Source organism: Suncus etruscus, chromosome 10 (assembly GCF_024139225.1).
Source record: "Suncus etruscus isolate mSunEtr1 chromosome 10, mSunEtr1.pri.cur, whole genome shotgun sequence".
In the NCBI taxonomy this organism is placed as follows: domain Eukaryota; kingdom Metazoa; phylum Chordata; class Mammalia; order Eulipotyphla; family Soricidae; genus Suncus; species Suncus etruscus.
The window spans coordinates 60,814,632-60,838,320 of record NC_064857.1 but is presented as its reverse complement, the minus strand read 5'-3'; the positions used below and the strand labels follow the sequence as shown (position 1 = coordinate 60,838,320).

Here is a 23,689-nt window from a genome sequence, read left to right as displayed (position 1 = left end):
AGGTTCATTGTCTGTTACTGATATGAAAGCACAGGTGTCTCTGAGATGTGTCACTTAGAAATAAGGATTCTTTCAAGTTTAGGCCCTCAAGGCTTTGTAGACTGAGAAAAATTTTATTGCTTTCCTAACCATTTTAAAGAATGAAAAGTGAGGCTGAAGAGCTAATGTAGCAGGCAAGGTACTTTCTTTGCACATAGCTGACCAGGTTCAATGCCCAGCACCCTATAGGGTCCCCTGAAGCCCAATACAAGTGATCCCTCAACACATGCTAGAAGTAAGCCTGAACATTGCTGGGTATGGTTGTCCCTAAGTTAACAAATTAACGAATAATTAAAATTGGGAGTTTTACTCAGAATTGATATTTGGGCTATAGTAATCTATCTATCTGAAAAAGATGCCTATAAAATAGAGCAATTGTTTAATTTAAGAGCAGCTGGTCTGAAAAGAAAGTCCAACTCTTCTTCAGATGAGCCACCTACCTTCTCTTCCCATGAAGCCTTGGGCTCAAGACAATCATTATCTCAGGGTATAAAATTATTTTATTTAGTGTCTTTAAAATCCATGACTCTGTGGAAGTACTTTTGTTTGTTTGTTCTAGGAATGAGTTGGATGTTCATTTTGTTATTTGACCAAACTGAAAAGGACCCAAATAAGTAGGTAGTAATTTTCTCCTCCTCTGACAATAGCACAGTTTCCTATTGCTTCCAAAGCGAAAATAGTGTAGACAAGCTCACATTTATGTTTCACACAGTACTCCAGCTTTCTGAAGTATTTTTTGAAGCAGGTCATTGATTCAGAAAAAATGCAAAGCAAAATAGTTAACTCTTGCCTAAGATAGAAGCAGTGACAGTAACAGGGGAACCTCTATATTATTTGTGTATTGGAGTCTGGCCTAGTTCTTAGCATTGCCATCATATACGGAAATATGAGAAAACACCTAAAACTTAGGCTATTCTTGAGTTAAAGTTTTATGAGTAGAACTAAGTTATATCTGAAACATGGGTGATCATAGTGTATCCATATTTCCATTTCTATGCAAATTCAAAATCACTCTTGTTTGAAATCAGCACAAAGATGCATTTAACTCACTTAAAGGCCAATAAATAACAACTGATTCTGGTATTCAAACCTTAGAAGAAAAATATAGCATTATTACTCAGACACCTATCATTATGCTCTGAAACATATTTATTTGATATCTGTGTTATTACAAAAGGATCAGCACAATACATCTGGCTAAATCCCACCCAGACATTGTGATGTGAATTCCTATTCTCAAGGTATGGTGCAGAAGGGCCAATAAGAGTTACCACTGAGCACTGTCCCCATGACTGATGGTACAGTTGGAAGTTTTTATCTTTCCACCCTCTGGAAAGATCATCTATTTTTGTCAGCCAGAATCTCAACCTTTGGCAACCACCGATCTGTTTTCTGTATTTATGAGGCAGTTTTTATTTGATTGCTTGCCTTGAGATTCAATATAGAAGTGAGATTATATAGTCCTTGTGTTTCTCTACCTTATTTTTCTGAGTTTAATGCTCCAGGTTCATCCAGGTGGTTAAAATCACAACAATACCATTGTATGTTTGAATAAAATACCCCTAAGTTTGTAGACATATATCTCACATCACCTTTCAACATTTATTTCTAAATGGGCACTGAGCTTGGATCCTTCTCTTGACTATATAAATCAAGGCTGTAGTAGTGAAGTGATTTGTCAATTTTTCTTACTAATATTTTACTTTGTGGGAGAAGGATTTTGAATCACACCCGTTGGTGCTCAGTGCTTACTCCTTGCTAGGTTCTCAGCAATTTAATCAATGCCAGCAAGTACCTTAATCCTGTTACTATCTTCTAGCCCAGAGATATTTTTAATTCTTTGTTTATTTTCTTCTACTCATTTTCTTTTTTTCCTTTTATTAAACATCTGACTATCTCTAAACTGAAGTTTTTCAGAGATGTAACAATATGTTACTTTAAGGAGTACAAGATTTTCTTAGTGTGAGAGACACTGCCCCCTTTCTGAGAAAGAAGTCTCCTGGGGTTATAAGAATGAGATTTATGGACACTGAAAATGAAACATAATGTGGGCTGGAGATACAGACATTACTGAGTCCCCATAGTAAGATTTAGGTTGTATCTCAGATTCCAGAGCACTCCTCACCTCTTAGCTGGCTGCATATTCCTATGGTAGAAATTTCTTTGTGTTCACCAATCTCAAATGTCCCAGGCCTCCTCGCCCATCAGGTCCATCCATGGCCCTGTCACCATGTTGATTCTGCTTTCTGTTAAATCACCCAAACAGAATTCACTTGTGCAGAGCCAAGCAATGCAGTGGCTTGGTTTTCTATGGTTTTCACAGTCTGGCTTTTCTGGAGCATGACCTGAGGACTCTTGTCCGCAGACACAGCAAGTGGCAATCTTGCCCCAAATGGGTAGACATTGAATAAAGTTTTGAGTGTTGCCTAATACAGCTACCATACTAATGTGCCAGACAGTCGATGTGCTACTGAAATGGTGTCTATACTACACATTTGTATAGCATAAATGACATTCTGACAGGCCTTTCCCCACACAGCTTTCTCACCTCCTATATCTGTCATCCCCTTGTGAAAGAGGATTTGGAGAGATCTATTTTGATATTACTTTATTTCGAATGGAATGAAATGATTACTTGCATGTCAGCAACCCCCAGTGGTCCTAGAAAAGTTGACATTTAAATAGTGTGCCATGATATGGTGACATCTTTCCCCTCACTTAGAGTTCCAGGGTGGGTGAAAAGACAGTGAAACTGGATAAAACTTCAATAATGGGGTAAGGATGATTTTCAGAAATGACAGTCTGTCCCTGCTGAGCTGGAAGCTAGAACCCACTATTTCTAACTTGAAAGCCTCAACCCAGCAGCCCTTTAACTCTGCATGGTCGAGTTTTCCTCACACCTTCAGCTCTTCAACACATTTCCAGGAGAAAGGGAGATAGATACACCACTGACTATCTGAAAGCCTATTTGTAATTGATTTTTTCAAGTACATGTGCCCATTGGCATATTCTCTTGAGACGAACAAAAGTAGCAGGCAAAGCCTGCCCACACCCAGATCATTTTAATGGACATGTTTCTCATAGAAGCTGCAAACTTGATCCTGGGAGCCATGGCTAAATTGTTATTCTTATTTGACCATCCTTCTCTGAATGGGAAAAAGGGCCAAAGTCCTCTTTGTCAACTTTTAATTTTGTTGGGTTTTAAAAAATACACACAGGGGCACATTGATGTTAAAAAAGATTTTACGTGAAAACTTTTTTGCATGAATGGGATAGCTGTATATTTCTTCAGAGCCAGTCATTTATTATTCATGAAATCAGAACACAAATAGACTGTCAGAATATAGCCAAAGGGTTGAATTTAGACTAAGAGGCTTGCTGTTTCCAAGTAAAGTGCTATAAAAAAATCAAAATTATAATAATGGGGGGTAGATATGGAGTTTTTTCCCAGGAAATATCCCCCAGGTTTCAGAAAGCATTAATCATTGTATTCATTTCTATTTTTGAAGCTCCAGGCAGTATTTTGGATTTCTTTGTTCTCCGCTGAATGGTCAAATTATATTCTGATGACATGTATTGCATTGTACATTACAAATCTTTATTGAATTCTCACAAAATGCTTCTGTAAAAATGCTTTGGGTATTGCTGAGCACTTTTTTGTGTTATTTGCAAAAGCAACTATATAAATTTATAAGTTATTCCTTACAATCCTGTCTTAGGGATATAAAAAGTATATGCTCCGAAGTAATTTTCAGTGTTTGGAGAGCAAGTAACAGAAGGTTAGCTTAGCAACCAGCAAGAGTAGGATCATACTTAAATAACGGACATGTAGGATACCATATTAATCATTTAATTAGGAATGTGTTTCTGTGCTAGGAAATTTATCTTCATTTTACGAAGTACCTGTAATGAAGATTATTTTGGAAATTAAACCTCACCTTTGCATTCAGCCAGAATTCCTGGTGTCCAGATTAATTACCAAGCAAGGAAACAGCATTCCCAGCAGAGGAACTCTTTAGAGGAATGAGTTTGATTGCTAAGAAATTTGAAGACGCTATCATTGTTCATGCAGAAAACCAGGTCTTCTGTCACTTCTGAATTCCCTAGAGAATTGTCGACTCAAAATCCTGACATTATTTTAAGCCGATTTGGAGCTATTGGAAGATAATGTATGCCTGGCTGAACTCAGGAAGCCTTCAGTGCAGCACAGTAATTTCCAAACCTAACTCTGGGTGTGTCTAAAGAAAATAATTGAAACAAATTTAAAAATATGTGAGGGGGAGGGAATGAGAAAACATATCTGTTCATGAGAGAAATTTCCAGAGTGGAAAAAGTACACAAAGAGATAAAGGAACAAATATATGAAGTTTGTGTTCAAAGGAGAACACACTATGCCCAATTTTTCATTGCCAAAAAAAGTCACGCAAAAAACGGTCTCCAAAAATAATTGAACAACAACAACAAACCAACTTTGCTTTTACAATACAGTGTGTGCTAATATATTGCACTTGACTGCACCATCATCCTGGAAAATATCACTTATTGGATCACCATGTAAGGGCAAAGATTTCTTTAACCTCACTGATAAATATTTAGGGAAGTGAACATTAACTTCTACTTAATAATAATCACTTATTCAAGAAAATATGTCACTATTTGAATACTGAAATGTGAATGAATTCAAGTTTAGTTATGAAACTTATACCTTAATAGCAAAGTAGCAACTCAAGAGTTGTGATGAAAAGGACTTGGAGAGTGAAAATTAAACAGGTTTTCTAATACAGATTAGAATATTTTCTGGACAAATTCATGTGAAATTCTACCTTTTGTTTTAGACACAGGTCCAACAAACTTTGGTGTGGGTGGAGGGGGTGGCTGTAGAGAATTATATGAGGATTAAGTATTACTCTAGTCCCTAAAGACTAATCCAATTGAAGGCTTTCCAGGGAAGGTAGACATATAATAATCTACCTCTTTGTGAGATATAAGAAAAATAAAAGATAGCATGATAATAATATCCAGAAACAATATGATGAACCCCAGTAGGACCAGTCCTTGGTAGAAAGCTTGCCACAAAGAGCCAGGATTGCTGTTATGGTAGAGAAGGGTTCACTGTCCAACAGTGATAGTTGGAAATGATCACTCTGGATAAAAACAGGATGCTTAACAGGTAAAAGTAATATGTATGTTACCCCTTCATTAACTATAGTGCAAACTACAGTGCAAAAAAGGAAAAGAGATGAAAGAAGAAAGAAAGAAAGAAAGAAAGAAAGAAAGAAAGAAAGAAAGAAAGAAAGAAAGAAAGAAAGAAAGAAAGAAAGAAAGAAAGAAAGAAAGAAAGAAAGAAAGAAAGAAAGAAAGAAAGAAAGAAGAAAGCAAGAAAGCAAGAAAGAAAGAAAGAAAGAAAGAAAGAAAGAAAGAAAGAAAGAAAGCAAGAAAGCAAGAAAGAAAGAAAGAAAGAGAAAGAAAGAAAGAAAGAAAGAAAGAAAGAAAGAAAGAAAGAAAGAAAGAAAGAAAGAAAGAAAGAAAGAAAGAAAGAAAGAAAGAAAGAAAGAAAGAAAGAAAGGAGAAAGAAAGGAAAGAAGGAGGAAGGAAGGAAGAAAGAAAGAAAGAAAGAAAGAAAGAAAGAAAGAAAGAAAGAAAGAAAGAAAGAAAGAAAGAAAGAAAGAAAGAAAGAAAGAAGGAAGGAAGGAAGGAAGGAAGGAAGGAAGGAAGGAAGGAAGGAAGGAAGGAAGGAAGAAAGAAAGAAAGAAAGAAAGAAAGAAAGAAAGAAAGAAAGAAAAGAAAAGAAAAGAAAAGAAAAGAAAAGAAAAGAAAAGAAAAGAAAAGAAAAAGAGAGAAGTACAATGTCTGTAATGGGGAGAGGGTGGGAAGGAAAATGGGAACTTTTTTGGCAGGAAACCTGCACTGGTGAAGGGTGCTGTAGATTGTATGACTGAAACTCAATCATGAGCAATTTTATATACAGGGTGATTAAATAGAGTAATAAAACAAAAATAGTAGAAAAGTATTATTCGTGGAATGAGTACTAAAACACTTCCTTTGTTAGACATCAGTATTGAATTCTAAATAGATCTTGTCATGTCTGACAGATCTAAGATGTATACCTGAGGAAGAGAACACCCCCTTTCAGGAGAACAAAACATTCTAAAGTAACTAGAGGTGGTACTTGGGGAAACATGGAGTATCAGAGACCAATCCTGGGCTTTTTACATGCACCCTGTTTGCAGTCAACCCATATGTTACCTTCCAGGCCAACTAAGGGGAAATGATATACTCTAAGGGCGATGCCAAAGATAGGGCACTTGCCTTTCAAGCTGCCAACATGGATTCTACCCTCAACACTCCCTCTAGTTTTCCAAGCACCGCTAGGAATAATTCCTGAATGCAGAGCTGACTCACTCCTGAACAACACTGGGTGTGGACCAAAAACAACAACAAAAATATTTAAGTGGTGGACTTAGATATTATGATTCAGGGAAAGCTCTAACTTGTATGTTTGTATGGATTATGTGCCAAATATCATGTACAACTTGCATCTGATTATATAGCTATAGGGCACATTATATGTGCTTTAACATATCTTGGGAGCTTATGGTGAAAAGGGGGGAAAGGGGTCAGGGTTTGAACCTGCTAAACATCATATTGTAAAGCAGTATTTTCTATTAAAAAATCAAAGGAGGTCACAAAAATACATTTTATGATCACATGAACTTGGGAAATAGAATGTGACACATTTCCTTTTGAAAATTCACCAGATGTATTTATATATTAAAGGGTTAAAAGGAGAAAAAATTAAAATAATACTTTTATCTTTAATAAGTTCAGCAGTGACTAAACTAGGCCTATTAAACCTCTCTTTATCTTTATCTTAACCACTTGCTCACCTGTAATTGTTTTATTCAACTCTCATAATTCAGGGAGAGAAAGAAAAGGGAAGTAATGAAAGTAAGTTTGAAATACCCCTGTGGGGGCATCTTTGCTCATAGAACTTATAAATTCAAAAGAACCTTCAAGGGAATGTGCTTTAATGATTATTCGACACTGTGTCATTCACAGAAAAGAAAATCTAGGTTGGTTTAACTTCTGCCTATATGCACCAATTTAATTAAATTTGCCATGACTTAGTCCACGATACTCATTTTCTCTTGTTTCATGCAGCTAGATTTTATATGGTTGACAGTCAAAAACTTGGATAAATGTGATTTACAAGTTTATTTGGTTAGGTTACTAACACTTCCTACAAAATAAAAAACGATCTTGATAGGTCTGTTGGCTAAGATTCAGATTATAGAAAAAGCTTTTTATAATCTCATGTGGATAAGAACCCTAAGAACCAAGACCTGGGCTCATTCTTCATCACTTTCTGGAAGCATCGAACATGCTTGGTCTGCAGAAATGCCCTATGCACACCCAGACACTCTCTTTTAAGGATCAAATAAAGATTTGAGCCCAGTTCTACATTTCCCTTATTCTTTTCTCTATTTCACTTATGCTATTTCTCTGTCACAGAACATATTGCCTTTTCTTATCAAGAGCCAGATTGTACAATGCTTTAGACTTTGCAAGCCATGGAGTCTAGGAACATCTTTCAAGTTGTTGTGAGAAAACAGACAATCCATGAAGGGATTGCAGTGACTGTCCTAGTGATGTGATGTCTGTCAACAGAGGCAGGAAGGAGCCACAGATGAATCACACATGAAGAGACATAGCCAGGCTGCAGTAGATATTCACTTCTTACAAAGCTGGTCTTGTACTCAAAGCACTGAATCCTGCCATAGTATGTTTGCTCATGGTTGTAACTGGCCTTGAGTGGAAGCAGAGTTTCCATGTCTCTTTCTTGACCTTTCTAGGATACAGTCTATTCTTTTCAAACAGATCAAGTTTGGCAAATCCAGGCCAGTGATCTATATCTCTTTTTGAACTATGGCTTCCTTCTAAACTTGTATTCTTTCTGCATCCAGACCCCATTCTCTTCAACTCATTGCTCCCCTAATCTCTTGCTATGATCCCTGTTTATATTATTTTCACCTGTGGCCCATTGGAAAATATGACAGACCATTTGGACTCCAGTTGAGGTATGCTACTCTAGGGTCGAATGACTTTTCACTTCTTACTTTTAGAGAAATCATAATTATTTCTTTCTAGTTCCAACTGATTAATCACTTTTCTAGTATGTATTAGGGCCAGATGGAGAAAAAATTGATTGTTGTGGCTTCATTTGGGTTTTGTAGATTGTTTTCATTGAGATCTATAAATTGTGGATTATTTAGTGTTTTTGGTTCATATCTGAACCAAAAGTTCTTCAATGAATCATTCCTGGTTCTTTTGTGGTTTTAAACACAATAATTATATCAAAGAACTATCCAGAACATAATAACATTATACTTCAATAAACCAACATTAATGGCAAACTGAGGTAGAGCTGTGGTTCAGTGGGAAGGCCTAGGTCTTGCATGGTGAGGTCCTCCTGGGTTCTATCCCCAGTCCTGCAGAAAGAAAAGAAAGGAAAAATAACATAAGACTGAAGAATTAACAAGCTATGTTAATATTATTTGGCATTTGCAATTTATTTTTTCTTTTTTGGAGAGTTGAGTGATTTGAGACTCCCACCTCACAGGTGGTCAACAAAATTGGGACATAAACTCAGGAGTCTTGAAATTTCAAACTATGCACCCTTTCTCTTACAGTTTGAGAGGCAGTAGTTTAAAAAATGATGAGAATGGAAACTAGAACAATGCAGAAACCAAGGAAAGCTCTTCCTATGTCATCAGTCATTGATTCGCCTACTAGAAAGACAGTTTAAAAATCTAGAGTCACTTCTCCTCTGTCCTGGAGAAATCAAGAAACAGAGATTGCAAAAATATCTCTTAATGCTTTCTAGTCTAATGATTGACTTAAAGCAAATGCTTGGTCCTCCTGAAGGTCTCTTTGTGTGACTTGAGGATTCAAGGTCAGGATTCAAAGCCTAAAATAATGGAGCTTGGGAAATGCTGAGAACTTGGCTGAACAGGGCCAACACATGTTTCTCTATCAAGACCTTTAATATCAGATTTTTCTAGCATTCTCACTATACCAACCAGCCAACAGAAATTTCTGTGTATTCTCATTGTCATTGCCCCTTATCCTACTACTCTGGAAGTTGCAGTAAGTGGGAGCGTACTGGATCCTGGTTTACTGTTCTATTTCCTACACGTTGGGCCTGAGCCAAAGCAGAGCATCACATCCCAGGAGAGAAGGAAGTAAGAATGAGAAAAGAGGAAACAAAAGATGAACTGTCACAAATACCCACAAGAGATACCAGCATTAGTCATTGTCTTGGAAATATCTAGCTATTTTTGCTGATTATATCTCGATTTCATTCCAGCTCATTTGATAAACAAGAGGACTTAATCTTTATCAAATTCCCTTGAGTTATTTCAGTGTTTGCAGCTTGACCCTGGTTCTAGTCATGAATGATGAAAACCAAACTACTGTTTCCCAGGGAACCAGGAACATCTTGAGCAAAAGGGTATTTTCTTGGAGATCATTTGGTTAGGGTCCCCTGAGCCCAGGCTCTCTGCCTCATTTGCTGCAAACACAAATGTCAGATGAGCTAACAGTATTGGTCTCCTAAGAATTAACAGGACCATTGAACCCTCTGTATTTCCCCATGAAATGGGAAGGGTGAGCTGAACCCTCTGTATTTCCCCATGAAATGGGAAGGGTGAGCTGGCTCCAAGCCCTCTAGAGGTATCGCTGCCTGCATCTGTCCTGCTCAGTGGTGCTTTTATCTCTCTGCTGCCCATACATGATGCTCATAGTCTTGCCTCTGTATCTTCCCACTGGCTGACATTTTATCTGAGTCAGGTTCTCCAATGTTCCATTGTCACAGAGACAATCTGCCTTAGCAGTTTGTGTTTTCCATTAAGCAATACTCATCCCATCCATCTCCCCTCGCCTCTGGGCACATTGGTATAAGAACACACTTGGGCATTTGAGAGAGATTGGCTCTGCCATATTCAACTCAGTGCCTTTCGTCAAGTAGCCTGAAAACCCAAAGTCCCCTTTTTAAATCAGCACAGCAGGTATGCTAATCACTGGCCATTCTCCACCCTGCTAGCAAAGGACCAAGAACCCAGCCTGAAGCTGGAGTTTAGCTTGTGCTCACTGAGGGGCAAATGCTAAGGCAGCAGGCTGGACACAAAAAAGGGGAGCGAAGGATCATATGGAGGAGATGGAATGCATCTCCCTTTCCCCATGTTTTTAATTTTTTTTATTGAATCACAGTGAAATACAAACTTAAAAAGTTATTGATGGTTAAGTTTCAACCATACAATGTTCCAACACCCACTCTACCTTCTGTTCATTTCCCACCACCAATTTCCCCAGTTTCCCTGTCCTTTGCTTCCAGACCCACATCTCTCCAATGTTCTGATCTCGGGGCCTCAGGTTCCCTCCGCACCCCACCCCTACCTCAGCCTCTATAGAAAATACTTTTCTTCTCGTTCTCTGGCTCTTTTTCTCTGTGTGTCTCTCTGTCTCTCTCTCACCCATTATCTTACCATATTCATGGTTTGTGATACTATTACTGACATTGTATCATGCCTATCACTTTTCCTTCTTTCAACACTCAGTTCTTGTCCAGATTATTTCCAACTCTCATTGTCATAGTTGTTCCTTCTCTGTCTTAACTGCCCCTCCAGTTCTATTGTATTTGAGTATTATTCTTATACTATATCTTTGTACTTTTTGTTTTGGTTTTTTTTTTATATCCTGCAAATGCATGAGATCTTCGTCTCTTTCTTTCTGGCTCATTTCACACAGACTCCCATTTCCCATTATTATACAATCACAGCCTCGAGAGAGGATCCTTGTAATATGAAGACTAAAAAAACACTAGAACCTAGGTCCTTATCTCAAGAGCCTTTAAAGAAAGATAACCTTAAGGCAGAGCTTGCTTAGCTTTATTTCTTTCCTGCCCAAGGTTCCTCACCTGTTTTAATCGCCAGCATCCAAGGGACAAATTAGTCATTAAATGTCTCTACTTCCTGCCAAATGTGTGTTTTCTGCTTATCTTCATTACAACAACAAAACTTCAACTTAATGACAAAATAAATAGCAAGTGGTTACAGTCCTGCCAGAAATTCCTACTTAATAATCGGCTTGACTGGTTATGAAAATAGGAAGCAACATCACGGGAAAATGGCACCACATTTGTTTCTCTACTTGAATCATATCCATGACACCATATGCCAATTGTTCACAAGCCTGAGCTGATTTGGGGGAGCAGGAAGATTTCTATGTAAACTCACTCTATGCAATCTCCAGCCATTCAGAGGAGGTTGGAAATCAGGAAGTCTAAAGCCCTGCTTAGGCATTAACTTTCTCCAAGAAACAGACGAAAATAGAAAATCGTTCCAGATGCTTTTGATTGTGTGTGTTGTGTTGTGTGTGTGTGTGTGTGTGTGTGTGTGTGTGTGTGTGTGTGTGTGGGTGGGTGTGCGCGCGCGCGTGTGTGTGTGACACCTAACAAGATGCTTACTTGACTTGTACACAGCTTTGGGGCTGCCTTGGCTAATTATATTGCTTGAGAATCTCAACAAGTGCACCTGCTGTGCTGAAATGACTGTCATTGTCAAGCTCAATCTCTTGAATTTGCAACTAGTTTCTTTAAAGATTCTTGTTTGAGATCACAGGATCTAAATCCCCAAATACCCAACTGCAGCCATTACTACTCTGCTCCACCTATGCCTCTGTGTGGGTCACCTAAGATGCTTTCTACAGAATAATGTCCAAGGGGACAAACCCTTCCCTTTTCTCTGACCGCCCATCCCCTCACTCAGCTGGAAAAGTATAAATAAACCACTTCCTTTGGTTTATTGAGGGCAATTATTTATTTATTGAGTTGGCTTTTATTTTCCACTATAAACTGGAATCAGGTGCTATTGCTATGGTTCAAATAGAAACAGAGAGGTAATTCCAATTTTAGAAAATGAAAATATTCAGACTCAGTTCAGAACTTTCCATTTCTATTAAAACAAAATTTATTGAACAACAGTTCCCACATAGTGTGTCACAGATGTGGAATTAATGTTTTGTAAAAATTACAATTAAAAGGATAGAAATATAGTGGTCAGTTTTTTTATTTGAACTCAATGATTAATGTTTTATTACTTTACCTTTCTCTATCTCTAACAACTTCTCTTTTAAGCATGTCTTCCTTCCATTTTTCTTCTTTTCTTTTTTCATTTTCCATTCTCTTTTTTCCTTTTCTTCCTCCTTCCCTTATTCCATTCATCATTTCCTAAATTTTCCTTCTTCCTTTCCTCCTTTCCATTTTTCTTTCTTTTGTCCTTCCATCTTTCCTTCCTTTCACCCTTCCTACCTTCCTTACTTTCCTTCCTTTTTCTTCCTTTCTTTTTGTCTTCCTCCCTGTCTTCCTTCTTTCCTCTCCTCCCTTCCTCCTTCCTTCCTCTTCCCTCCCTCCCTTCTTTCCCCTCTCCCTTCCTCCCTCCCCACCCTCCCTCCCTTCCTTCCTATCTCTCTACCTCGGTCCCTCCCTTCCTCCCTCCCTCTATTTCTCACTTCCTTTCTCCCTTCTTCCCCCTCCCTTCTTCCTGTGCTTCCTCTCTTCCTCCCTCCATCCCTTTCTCACTTCCTCCATTTCTCCCTCTCTCCTTCCCTTCCTTACTCTCCCTACATCCTTTCTTTCCTCCCTCCCTTTTTTCCCATTTCCCTTCCTTCCTCCCTCCCTTCCTCCTATCTTCTTTCCTCCCTCCCTTTCTTTCTTCCTTCCTCCCTTCTTCCTTTTCTCTCTTCCTCCCTTCCTCCCTGCCTTCCCTCCTTCTTTCCTTCCTTTTTCCTTTCTTCCTTCCTTTCTTCCCTCTTTCTGTCCTTTGCTATTCTTGAATTTCTGATCTTGGGGAAAGAATACTTTAGAATATCAGATGAGCTCTACTGGCCTTTTCTTTTTGTTTAATTTTGGGGGGTTCACTGTCTCTTCTTTAGACAAGTCTTAGTTTTTACACACCCATCAGATGCTTTAAAAGGTCCTAGTTCATCCAACACCTGTTCATGGAGCAATATCTATGCACTTGACAAAGCAGATTTTCAACCTATCTCTGCCTTCAGTTGGTGTAAAAGAAAAGCATGAAAAGGGAGGTTATTAAAGTTTTTACTAAGGTGTGCAGACAAAACGACTTTTTGTGTTGAAAATTTATGTCCCTTTTTCAAATAGAAATTTATGTGCTGCTTTTATGCAGAACATTTTAGCACCTTTTTTTAGGTAGATGTAATTTTATATACAGTTGTAAAACTAAGTGATCTTCATGGTAACAAAACTTAATTTTGCAAAACTGTAATAGATCACAGCCAGGCTGAAATTGTGTATGTTTGTGTGTCTCTGTGTGTTTAACTCTATCCATGTTCACCTGAGTATCTTTGTGGTGTGTGTGTGTGTGTGTGTGTGTGTGTTTATTTATCACAGTTTAGATTCATAGGGTCCTAACAAATTGTAGAAGGACAGGATGCCCACCTTGTATATGGCTGACCTGAGTTTGATGTCTCCCTCCCCTGCACCCAAAATGGTCTCTGAACCCAACCTTAAGTGTTCCCTGAATACTGAACGAGGATTGAAAACTCAGGACTTTGTGAGGCGGTTCAAAAATCAAATTTTCATATGCTTATGCTTATTTATCATTCTTGTATCGTTATAGTTCACCTTTTTAAATTAAATTTGTAAGATCATTTTACTTTTATGTTTTGACTGTCCTTTGTAAAATTTAGCTATTCACCCTTTGTCATATATGTTGCTTGCAAATATTTCCCCCACTGATAACTTTTATTTTCATCCTCTCTCCATAAAAATGTTTATAAAGCTAAAAGCTTTAATGTTTGTGAAATCAAATAAATCAGTTGTCCCTCTAATGAGTCATACTTTGGATGTCAGTTTGTCAGTTGTAAGACCTTTTTTTTTGTTGTTGTTGTTTTGTTTTCTGGTCACACGGGCAGCGCCCAGGGGTTACTCCTGGCTTTATGCTCAGAAATCACTCCTGATAGGCTCAGGGGACCATATGGGATGCCGGGATTTGAACCACCATCCTTCTGCATGAAAGACAAACACCTTACCTTCATGCTATCTTTCCGGCCCCAAGACCTCTTTTTTTGTTTTCAATGCTTAATAGTTTTTCTACTACTTTTTTATTTTGTTTTGGGATCACACCTGCAGTTCTTGAGGCTTATTTCTGCCTCTTCACTCAGAGGTCACTTATGGAGGGGTTCGGAAGACCTTATGTGGTACTAGAGTTTGAACCCACAAAATCTGCATGCAAGGCAAGCACCTTAGCTGCTGTACTATCTCTTGGCCCAGTTGTTCTAACACTTTGTAATAAGTTTTATAGTTTTACTTTGTATGTTTAAACCTGTGACCCATTAACTTCTAGACAAGATGTGAAGTTCCAGATAAATATACTTAGAATTTGGATGTCTATTTTTTCCAGCACCACTAAATGAAATGATTCTCCTTGCCCTGTTGGCTTGCTCTGGCATGCTTGTTTGTACAACATCATTTAGACATGTTTGTGTGTGTGTCTTTTTCTGAATTCTCTAATCTGTTCCCTTGATCTGTGCTTCAAATCCTGCCAAGGCCACATCATTGATTACAGCAACTATATAATTAGTCCTAATATTAGCAAAAGTAATTTGCCCCACTTTAGTATTTTTGTCAGGGTTGTTTGAGCTATTCAAAACCTCCCTACCCACTTACTAATTCCTTGAACTTAAACTACTTAAAAGGGCTTTTTTTCTTTTTCTCTGACCCACGAATCTTTTATCATTTGCCAGAATCCTTAACTGGAAATTTTGTTTATAGAAATGAGTTAAAAAAAAAAAAAAAAAACGAGAGTCATGGTTGGTAGGGCCATTGGACACAGGTGGATAGAAATTTTCTGGTGGTAAGTGTGATTTTAGTATGATGGATACATGAAAAACATAATTAACAGTATATTAAATCCAGTTAATTCAACTAAATGGTAAAAATATGAAAAAATAGAATAGCTGCTAATGAAAGCACAGTTCAGCTATTTTGCAATTCTTGACACCTCTGTTCTCACCTAAAATGAAAATGAAATAACTGTTTTAGAAAAACCAATATTGTCCTAATTATTTTAAAAGTTTAATTTAAAAATGACTACATATCGGGGCCAGAGAGTTGCATGGAGGTAGGGTGTTTGCCTTGCATGCAGAAGGATGGTGGTTTGAATCCCGGCATTCCATATGGTCCCCTGTGCCTGCCAGGGGCGATTTCTGAGTACAAAGCCAGGAGTAACCTCTGAGTGCTGCCAGTGTGACCCAAAAACCAAAAAAGAGAAAAAAGAAAAAAAAAAAAAAGAAAAGAAAAAAAAGACTACATATTTGCAGGTAGCTACAAACACCCTATTACAAATTGAAAAAAAAAAAAAAAACCTGCTGCCTTCCCTCCAATGTATTTATTCATATAAGCAAAGCACAACTGCAGAACTTAAAGGAAGCATTCAGTGTATTAGACATAAGCATTAGTCATAATTGGTTCATTTTACCACCATGTAGACTTGTGTCAATGCCACTGCCTTCTGAATATAGAACTGTCCGGTACCTGTCTCTCTTTGTTTAATAGTCACACTCACGACCAGCCCATGTCTCTGAAACTACCCTCTTTTTCCAGAAGTACAATGGTGTAGAGTTTGTCATTGAATGCAACTCTCTATTCAGTTCAAAGTGCCACAAACAATATGATGTTAAAGTTCATCCAGCTCGGTTTTGTGTCAGTTGTTTTCACTGTTTTATTCTGTTCAGAACATTCTAAACTCTGTCTAACCACATTATCTACCAAGAAGAAATTTGACACACTGTAAATACAACTTCTATGAGTAATATTATGGTATTTCATATTGCAGTATTCTTAGAATAGTTTTAGAATTGCCATTTTTGCATAACACTAAATAAGAATTTTTTGTTTTTTGAGGCTCCAAAAATGCCAAACTGCTTTTTTACCATATGGATCCAATGCTAATTTCTACCAGCATGGCTCTTGTTTTGTAAATGAATATGGAAATCTTTTTTAAATTTTATTATAAGACCTTATTCCTTTAAAAGTCACTTGTATTTATCATATAATTGGTATATATGTAATCTTTATTTTTTTTGTTTACTCTTTGTATTGTATTGGTCATGAATCTTTCTTCATGTGATACTATTCCTTTAATTTTTCATCAGGGAGATGTCTTTTGGGGAAGTCATTAGGAAGATTTGAATTTGTGATAAAGTAATATCGCACAATGAGAAGAACCAAAAGCTCAATATCAGTCCTCGGGTGATATTTATCTTTATTGGATAATGCTTCTTTCTCTCCACAATGATTGCTGACAGCAGTATTTTCTGAGCACTATCTTTACTGTGTTTAAAATGGATTTCTATAAACTATAGAGTTGAGAACCCCTCAGCACTTTCTTTACTCAGTTCTTCTGAAATCATTACACTCTTCTCTTGTTGTAGTTGAGAAGACATTTTTCAACCTTTGGAACTTCTCCCTACACAGTACTTTCTTTCAATATTTATATTATATTTCTCTTCATTTAAAGCAAATATTTAAAAAGTATTAGTGCCATTACATTACCATTGTTTTTGTTTTGTTTTGTTTTGTTTTGTTTTGTGCTCAGGGCTCACTCCTGGCTCCAGGTTCAGAAATCTGTCCTGGCAGGCTAGGGGGACCTTATGGGATGCCAGGATTCGAACCACCAACCTTCTGCACGCAAGGCAAATGCTTTACTTCCATGCTATTTCTTCAGCCCCATTGTTTTTTTGTTTTGTTTTGTTTTGTTTTGTTTTGTTTTGATTTGGTTTGGTTTGGTTTTGCTTTTTGGGCCACACCTTGTGACACTCAGGGGTTACTCCTGGCTATGTGCTCAGAAATCGCTCCTGGCTCTGGGGATCATATGGGATGCTAGGTATCCCGTCCTGTATCAGCCCTGTGCAAGGCAAAAGCCCTGCCACTGTTGTATCATTCTGGCCCTGATATGTGTTTATTCTTTATGAAGGTCTATGTTTAAAAGGTTTACATTGGGGGCCGGGCGGTGGCGCTAAAGGTAAGGTGCCTGCCTTGCCTGCGCTAGCCTTGGACGGACCGCGGTTCGATCCCCCGGTGTCCCATATGGTCCCCCAAGCCAGGAGCAACTTCTGAGCACATAGCCAGGAGTAACCCCTGAGCATTACCGGGTGTGGCCCAAAAACCAAAAAAAAAAAAAGGTTTACATTGTTTTGCATCCATATCTTTATTTTCCATATAAATATCAAGTCTTCAATGTTCTCATGTGCATGTCAGCAGATATGTCATTGGCTTGACAGTCAATAGGCCATGATGGACACTCCAGAAAGAGCTGGTTTGGTCTGGAATCCTTTTGACACTTGACAAAGCACCTGATATTTTTTTACCTCTTGTTAAAAAGTGCTTTGTAATTTGACTTTTCTCCACACACCTAGAAAGCAAAATTGTCATCACATATGTCTTAATAAACCATTTGTGTTCCCTACTATTAATCACAATAATAGTCTTTGTGACTATTAAAAAGTAACTTCAAAATGTCATTGAGATTCATCTTGGAATGTTTATACATGAACACCAAAGGAAAGTCATGACGAATCTGCTAATGAAGAAAACAAACTTAAAAAGTTCATTTTCTGTCTCATTTCCTTGAAAACTCAAACACTGCATTCATCTGCCACTAGAGAGAGTTAATTCTTTTTTGGGGGTGTCACACCTGGCAGCGCTCAGGGTTACTCCTGGCTCTATGCTCAAAAATCACTCCTGGCAGGCTTGGGGAACCATACAGGATGCCGGGATTCGAACCACCGTCCTTCTGCATGCAAGGCAAATGCCCTACCTCCATGCTATCTCTCCAGCCCTAATAGTTAATTCTTGTATCAGATTTCTTTTTATGAAAGCAACATGAATGACATATTAACCTCTCATGTGTGAGAACTGTGACTTGCAGATGTAGAGATATAAAAGTGTATGTACTTAATTATCCCGTGAACTAACAGGTAGAACATGAATATCAGAGCTTAGCTGCCATCAAGTTATCTTTGACTAGAGGACCATGCAGTGACTGTGTTTGTTTCCTTTGCAGAAAATATCACAATAGGTTCTTAGTCCCATCTGCAGTTAAACTTAAAAAAAAAATCAACTTTTCATACCACTGGGAACAGTATTAAATTCATTTTCATTTCTTGGTTCCAATGCAGAAGGTCAACTCCCTGGCCAATTGCAGATGTACATTACAAAAAAAGAAATCTATAAATTCATAGTGAGAACATGGTTTGTACTATTAGGCATGCAGTCCCACTGGAGAGGATCTTATTAGAGCATGGCATCCAGATGGCATATCCTTGAGCCCTAATCATTTCCTGGCAAGGAAGTGGAGCTGCCTTGTCTTACCAGATACACATGTTCCAGTCAAAGGGGTCTGCCCCTCCCAGGCATGGCTTCCTTTAAAATTTCAACCTCACTCATATATTACTAAAAGTTCATCCAATTATTTTTTTAAAAAATAGGGAGAAAGTGCATCTATATTTGTTTTTTAAAATCATTGCAATAAATCCTTTGTCGGACAATTTTCCAAAAGGAATAATGTTTAGCTCAAAGAAACAATTTATGATGAATTATTAAGAAATTAGTGTTTGTGGGCCCGGAGAGATAGCACAGCAGCGTTTGACTTGCAAGCAGCCGATCCAGGACCAAAGGTGATTGGTTTGAATCCTGGTGTTCCATATGGTCCCCCGTGCCTGCCAGGAGCTATTTCTGAGCAGACAGCCAGGAGTAACCCCTGAGCACCGCTGAGTGTGACCCAAAAAACAAAAAAGAAAAAAAGAATAAAAAAAGAAATTAGTGTTTGTTATTCAGGGACCATATGACTCCCAATAGAGCCCAGGCTATTCCTAGAAAATCAGAGATGGAAATTATATCAATGTGGGACCATGGCACCAAGACTAGGGGGCCAACTGGTAGGACAGGGAGCACAGAAGTATAAAAGCTCAGAAGGAGCCTGTCATAGAAGCAATGACAAATGAGAAACAATGACCTGAGCCATGTCTCCTCCCAAGCAATATTCAATCTGATTGTGTTAGCAGGGACTGAAGTCCAGGGCAATGATGAGTAAAGGTCAGCCAACACCAATGTCTCTATGGTTTCCTCCTTCCTACTGCCAGGGCTCTGTTCTCTTCTTTTTGATGATAAGACTCAAAACATCTCTTTTCAAAGCCATTCTTAGAGCTCGGTGAATATTTGAAATATTGTTTTCAGGAAAATTTTTTGTGTGACTGTTTACTAAAAGTAACAAAATCACAAGAAACTCCATAATTTAAAGAAGAAAAAAACTCCACTTAAAAGGATTTGATTTCATTTTAGAGGAAGACAGAGGGTAAAATGTCTAGCAAAGAATTATGAATATTGAAGAACTAGATTCATGACATATGTTGGAAAATATGTTAATTTGATGTGAATGTTAATATAATTTACTTAGGAATAAAACCCAAGTGATAATTTACTTCATAACGTTGAAAGAATTTTTCTCTTGCATTATGGACATCATTAAAACCCTTAAATTATCTCTGAAGCTTCTCTATGCTTTCTCTCAATTAATATCACCAACCATACCTAGAAAAAAAACATGCCAAGAACACAAACATCAAAGACTCAGGACAACAACTTACTCTTTATCCATTATTGAACAGACCATAAGAGTCAAAGTAATGGAGATTAATATCTAAAAATGTGACTGGCATAGCTAAGAACTTTAGCGGAAAACCAAGACCTGTGAAAAGCAATCAGATGGAAACTCTGGACCATAACTACAAAGAAAATTAATCATTTAACAAATAATTGGGTTACCATTAAGCATAGTCACAAGTTTATAAATATACTTAAAAAGCTCACTCAGAATCAGATCAACAGGGCAAATAGTGCAAAACAGGAGTAACAATAAAATATGAATACAATATAGGTAGAAAATTACTAGCATGACTTGAGTTGGCATTCCAGAAGTTAGAGAGGAGGGAAATTTACAAAGAAATATTTGCAAAGAAAATAACTGAGAAGTTTTCAAATCTGACATATGACATAAAGGCACAACTAATGTGAGTTTGAACACTCACACAATGGTAGGCATCACTTAAGACATTGGCATTACTTTAACTGAAAGTGGATTTGGGGGACTTCAGTTCCTTGTTTGAAAGCACTCTTCAATGCTGTGCTCTTCCTGTCAAAGATACCTCACAGCTTGCACTTCACAGCTTGCCATGATGGCTTACAAAATCATAAGCAGTGCTCCAGATAGCGTGGGGAGCATCTATTCAAAGGAATCCTCCTGATTGGAACATTACCCATTCCTAAAAACTACATGCACAGGTAAATCATTTTAAGTAGATGATAAGTTCAGAGTTCAATTGAATTGCTTTCTGTCATAAGAGTTTGAAGAAGGCTAGGGCCAGAGCAGTGGCACAAGCAGTAAGGTGTCTGCCTTGTGCTCACTAACCTAGGACAAATCGTGGTTCAGTCCCTCACCATCTCATATGGTCCCCCAAGCAAGGAGCGATTTCTGAGTGCATAGCCAGGAGTAACCCCTGAAGTGTCACTGGATGTGGCCAAAAAACAAAACAAACAAACTAAAACAAAAAACAAACAAAAGCAAAAAAAAGAGTTTGAAGAAGGCCAAATTGAAAGTCTTGTCAAAAGTTTTTTAGAATGTCAGGGGTATGAAATTTCATAGAGAGAAAAAATGTCTCATTGAAAATGTCTTAAAAATATCCATTTAAGCAGTATAAGGGCCAAAATGATAATACAGTAATTAGGCTGCTGACCTTTCACACAGAAGATCTGAGTTCAATCCTGGCATCCTAAGTTCAATCTTGGCAATATGGTATCTCCAAGCCTGCCAAAAGGGATCCATGAATGCAGAGACAAGAGGAAGCTCTGAGTACCACAGGATCTTCCCCACCACCCCCAGAAAAAAATAAATGAGTATAAACCACGTAAATGAATCACAATGAGGAAATGATCTCTGATTAAAAGGAACAAATTAGCATGCTGGGAGCAGCAAATAATAGGAGAGTTTTAAAAAATATACTTAACAATAAATGCCACCACTGGAGAAGGAGCAATAGTGTAGTGGGTGGGATGCTTACCTTTCACAGAGTAAAACACAAAATAAATAAAATGGATAATCAAGAAGTATACATATTAGAACAAAAGCAATATAAAAACTATATAAAATATAAAACTATAAACACTATTAAAATATATAAAATATGTTATAAACCACTAGAATTTTTACATATTTTAAATTTTTATTAAAAATGGAAGTGATTGGGGCCCGGAGAGATAGCACAGCAGTGTTTGCCTTGCAAGCAGCCAATCCAGGACCTAAGGTGGTTGGTTCAAATCCCGGTGTCCCATATGGTCCCCCGTGCCTGCCAGGAGCTATTTCTGAGCAGACAGCCAGGAGTAACCCCTGAGCACTGCTGGGTGTGGCCCAAAAAACAAAAAAAAAAAAAAAAAGGAAGGAATTGGATATAGCTATACTCTATGAGATTGCTAGTTAACTTGGAGGTAAATCCAATAAAATTAAAAAATGTAATATCAAATTTGAAGCAAAATATTAAGGTGATACTTAATATGAAAAATAAACCAAGTATGTCCAACATATGCTAAACATGCATCTGATGGATTCCCAAGCTGTAAAATAGGGTTAGTAGAGAAAGTAAATTTTCAAAATGCTATTATCTGAGGTGGGGAAACAGAAATTGTGGAAAGATGTGACCTCAAGGCTCCTGGAAAGTTAACAAGATACATTATGTGAAGGCTCCAATTTAGATATAAAGGAAGAAGTTTTCATGGCAATTTCAAAGAAAGTCAGACAACTTTTATATAAAAAAAATGACAGTTGAATAGACAAATGAATAGACAATTCAATAGGAGCAAACCCAGGCAGAAGACACGTAAAAATTATTTTCAAAATGCTAGAGAAAAATAACTGTCAAGATAAATGATCTTCCACAACAAGGTAGAAAGACATTTTTGGGATACAAAAGCTAAGGAGATTTATTAACCTAAACCTTCACAGGAAGAAGAACCAAAAATAGATTCTTTAAAAAAGAAGGCAGGTGAAATAGGGGGGAGGGGCTGGCCAGCAGGAGGGTGAGCCTGTAGAGGGGATGTGGTGTTTGAGTTTGGGAATTCCAGAGGTTGAGACTGAAAGATTTCCCCTTTCCTACCCTGAGCCTCAGTTTCCACATGGATAATAGAAAACAAACCATCGTAGCACTTAATCGTCAAGTTTGTGTTTTGTTTTGTTTTGTTTTGTTTTGTTTTTTTGTGGGAAGTAAACCAATCTTGCAAAACCCCTACTTATAGTACAAGTTCAATCTCTGTAAATGCAACCTAAAGAAAGTAAGCTGCTAAACTTCGAGTATTAGTGTGATAGAAAATGCAAATCACTCGGGCCCGGAGAGATAGCACAGCGGTGTTTGCCTTGCAAGCAGCTGATCTAGAACCTAAGGTGGTTGGTTCGAATCCCGGTGTCCCATATGGTCCCCTGTGCCTGCCAGGAGCTATTTCTAAGCAGACAGCCAGGAGTAACCCCTGAGCACCACTGGGTATGGCCCAAAAACCAAAAAAAAAAAAAAGAAAAAAGAAAAAAAAAGAAAATGCAAATCTAATGACAAGCTTAAGCCTTTATTGAAAACAATAAGGAGCTTTCTCAAAATCCTGGAAATTGAACTCCCACATGATCCAGCTATACTATTCCTAGGGATATACCTTAGGAATACAAAAACTTGATACAAAAATGCCTTATGTACACCTATATTCATTGCAGCACTGTTTACAATAGCCAGAATCTGGAAACAATCTAGATGCCCGACAACAGATGAATGGCTAAAAACACTATGGTACATATGCACAATGGAATACTATGCAGCAGCTATCAGGAAAATGAAATCATAAAATTTTCCTATACTTGGATGGACATGGAAACTTCTATGCAGTGTGAAATGAGTCAGAGGGAGAGAGATAGACACATAATAGTCTCACTCATATGTGGGATTGGAGAAAAATAAAAGCATTTTGTAATAACACTCAGAGACAATAGAGATGACAGATGGAAGGACCACCAGAGGATATGAAGCTTACCACAAAGAGTGGTGAGTTTAGTTAGAGAAATAACAACAACTAGGCTTCTGTCCTACAGCCATCAGTGAGATTTCGGTGAATCCACTTTAGGGAGAGTGGCTTGCATGGGCGGCAAAATATGAAATATGAAATAATGAGACCACAAAAAAATAAATTGTATGGGGATCCACGTCTTTAATAGACATGAGACAATTTTACTTTTCAAACTGGTGATATATAAGCATGTCTCTGGTATGCAAGGAATTTCCGTGATAACAAAAGGCAGAGAATTTTAGAAGGAACAACACAATATTCTAGGGTACTGGACCCTAGAATATACGTATCAAAAAACTAGCTGATACAAGTGAAAAGAATCCCGTGCTAAAAGGTAAGGAAATGACATGATTCTTATGACAAAGGAAGAAAAACTTGTTTTGGTACAATTTTGCAGCCTGCCCAAATAGTAAAATG

At 37.7% G+C, this 23,689-nt stretch overlaps 1 protein-coding gene across 1 annotated transcript in view; it reads left to right on the top strand.

The window, feature by feature from the left end:
* DOK6 (docking protein 6) overlaps positions 1-23,689 on the top strand; it is a 463,681-nt gene that overhangs the window by 236,133 nt on the left and 203,859 nt on the right. The gene's annotated exons all lie outside the window — the stretch shown is intronic.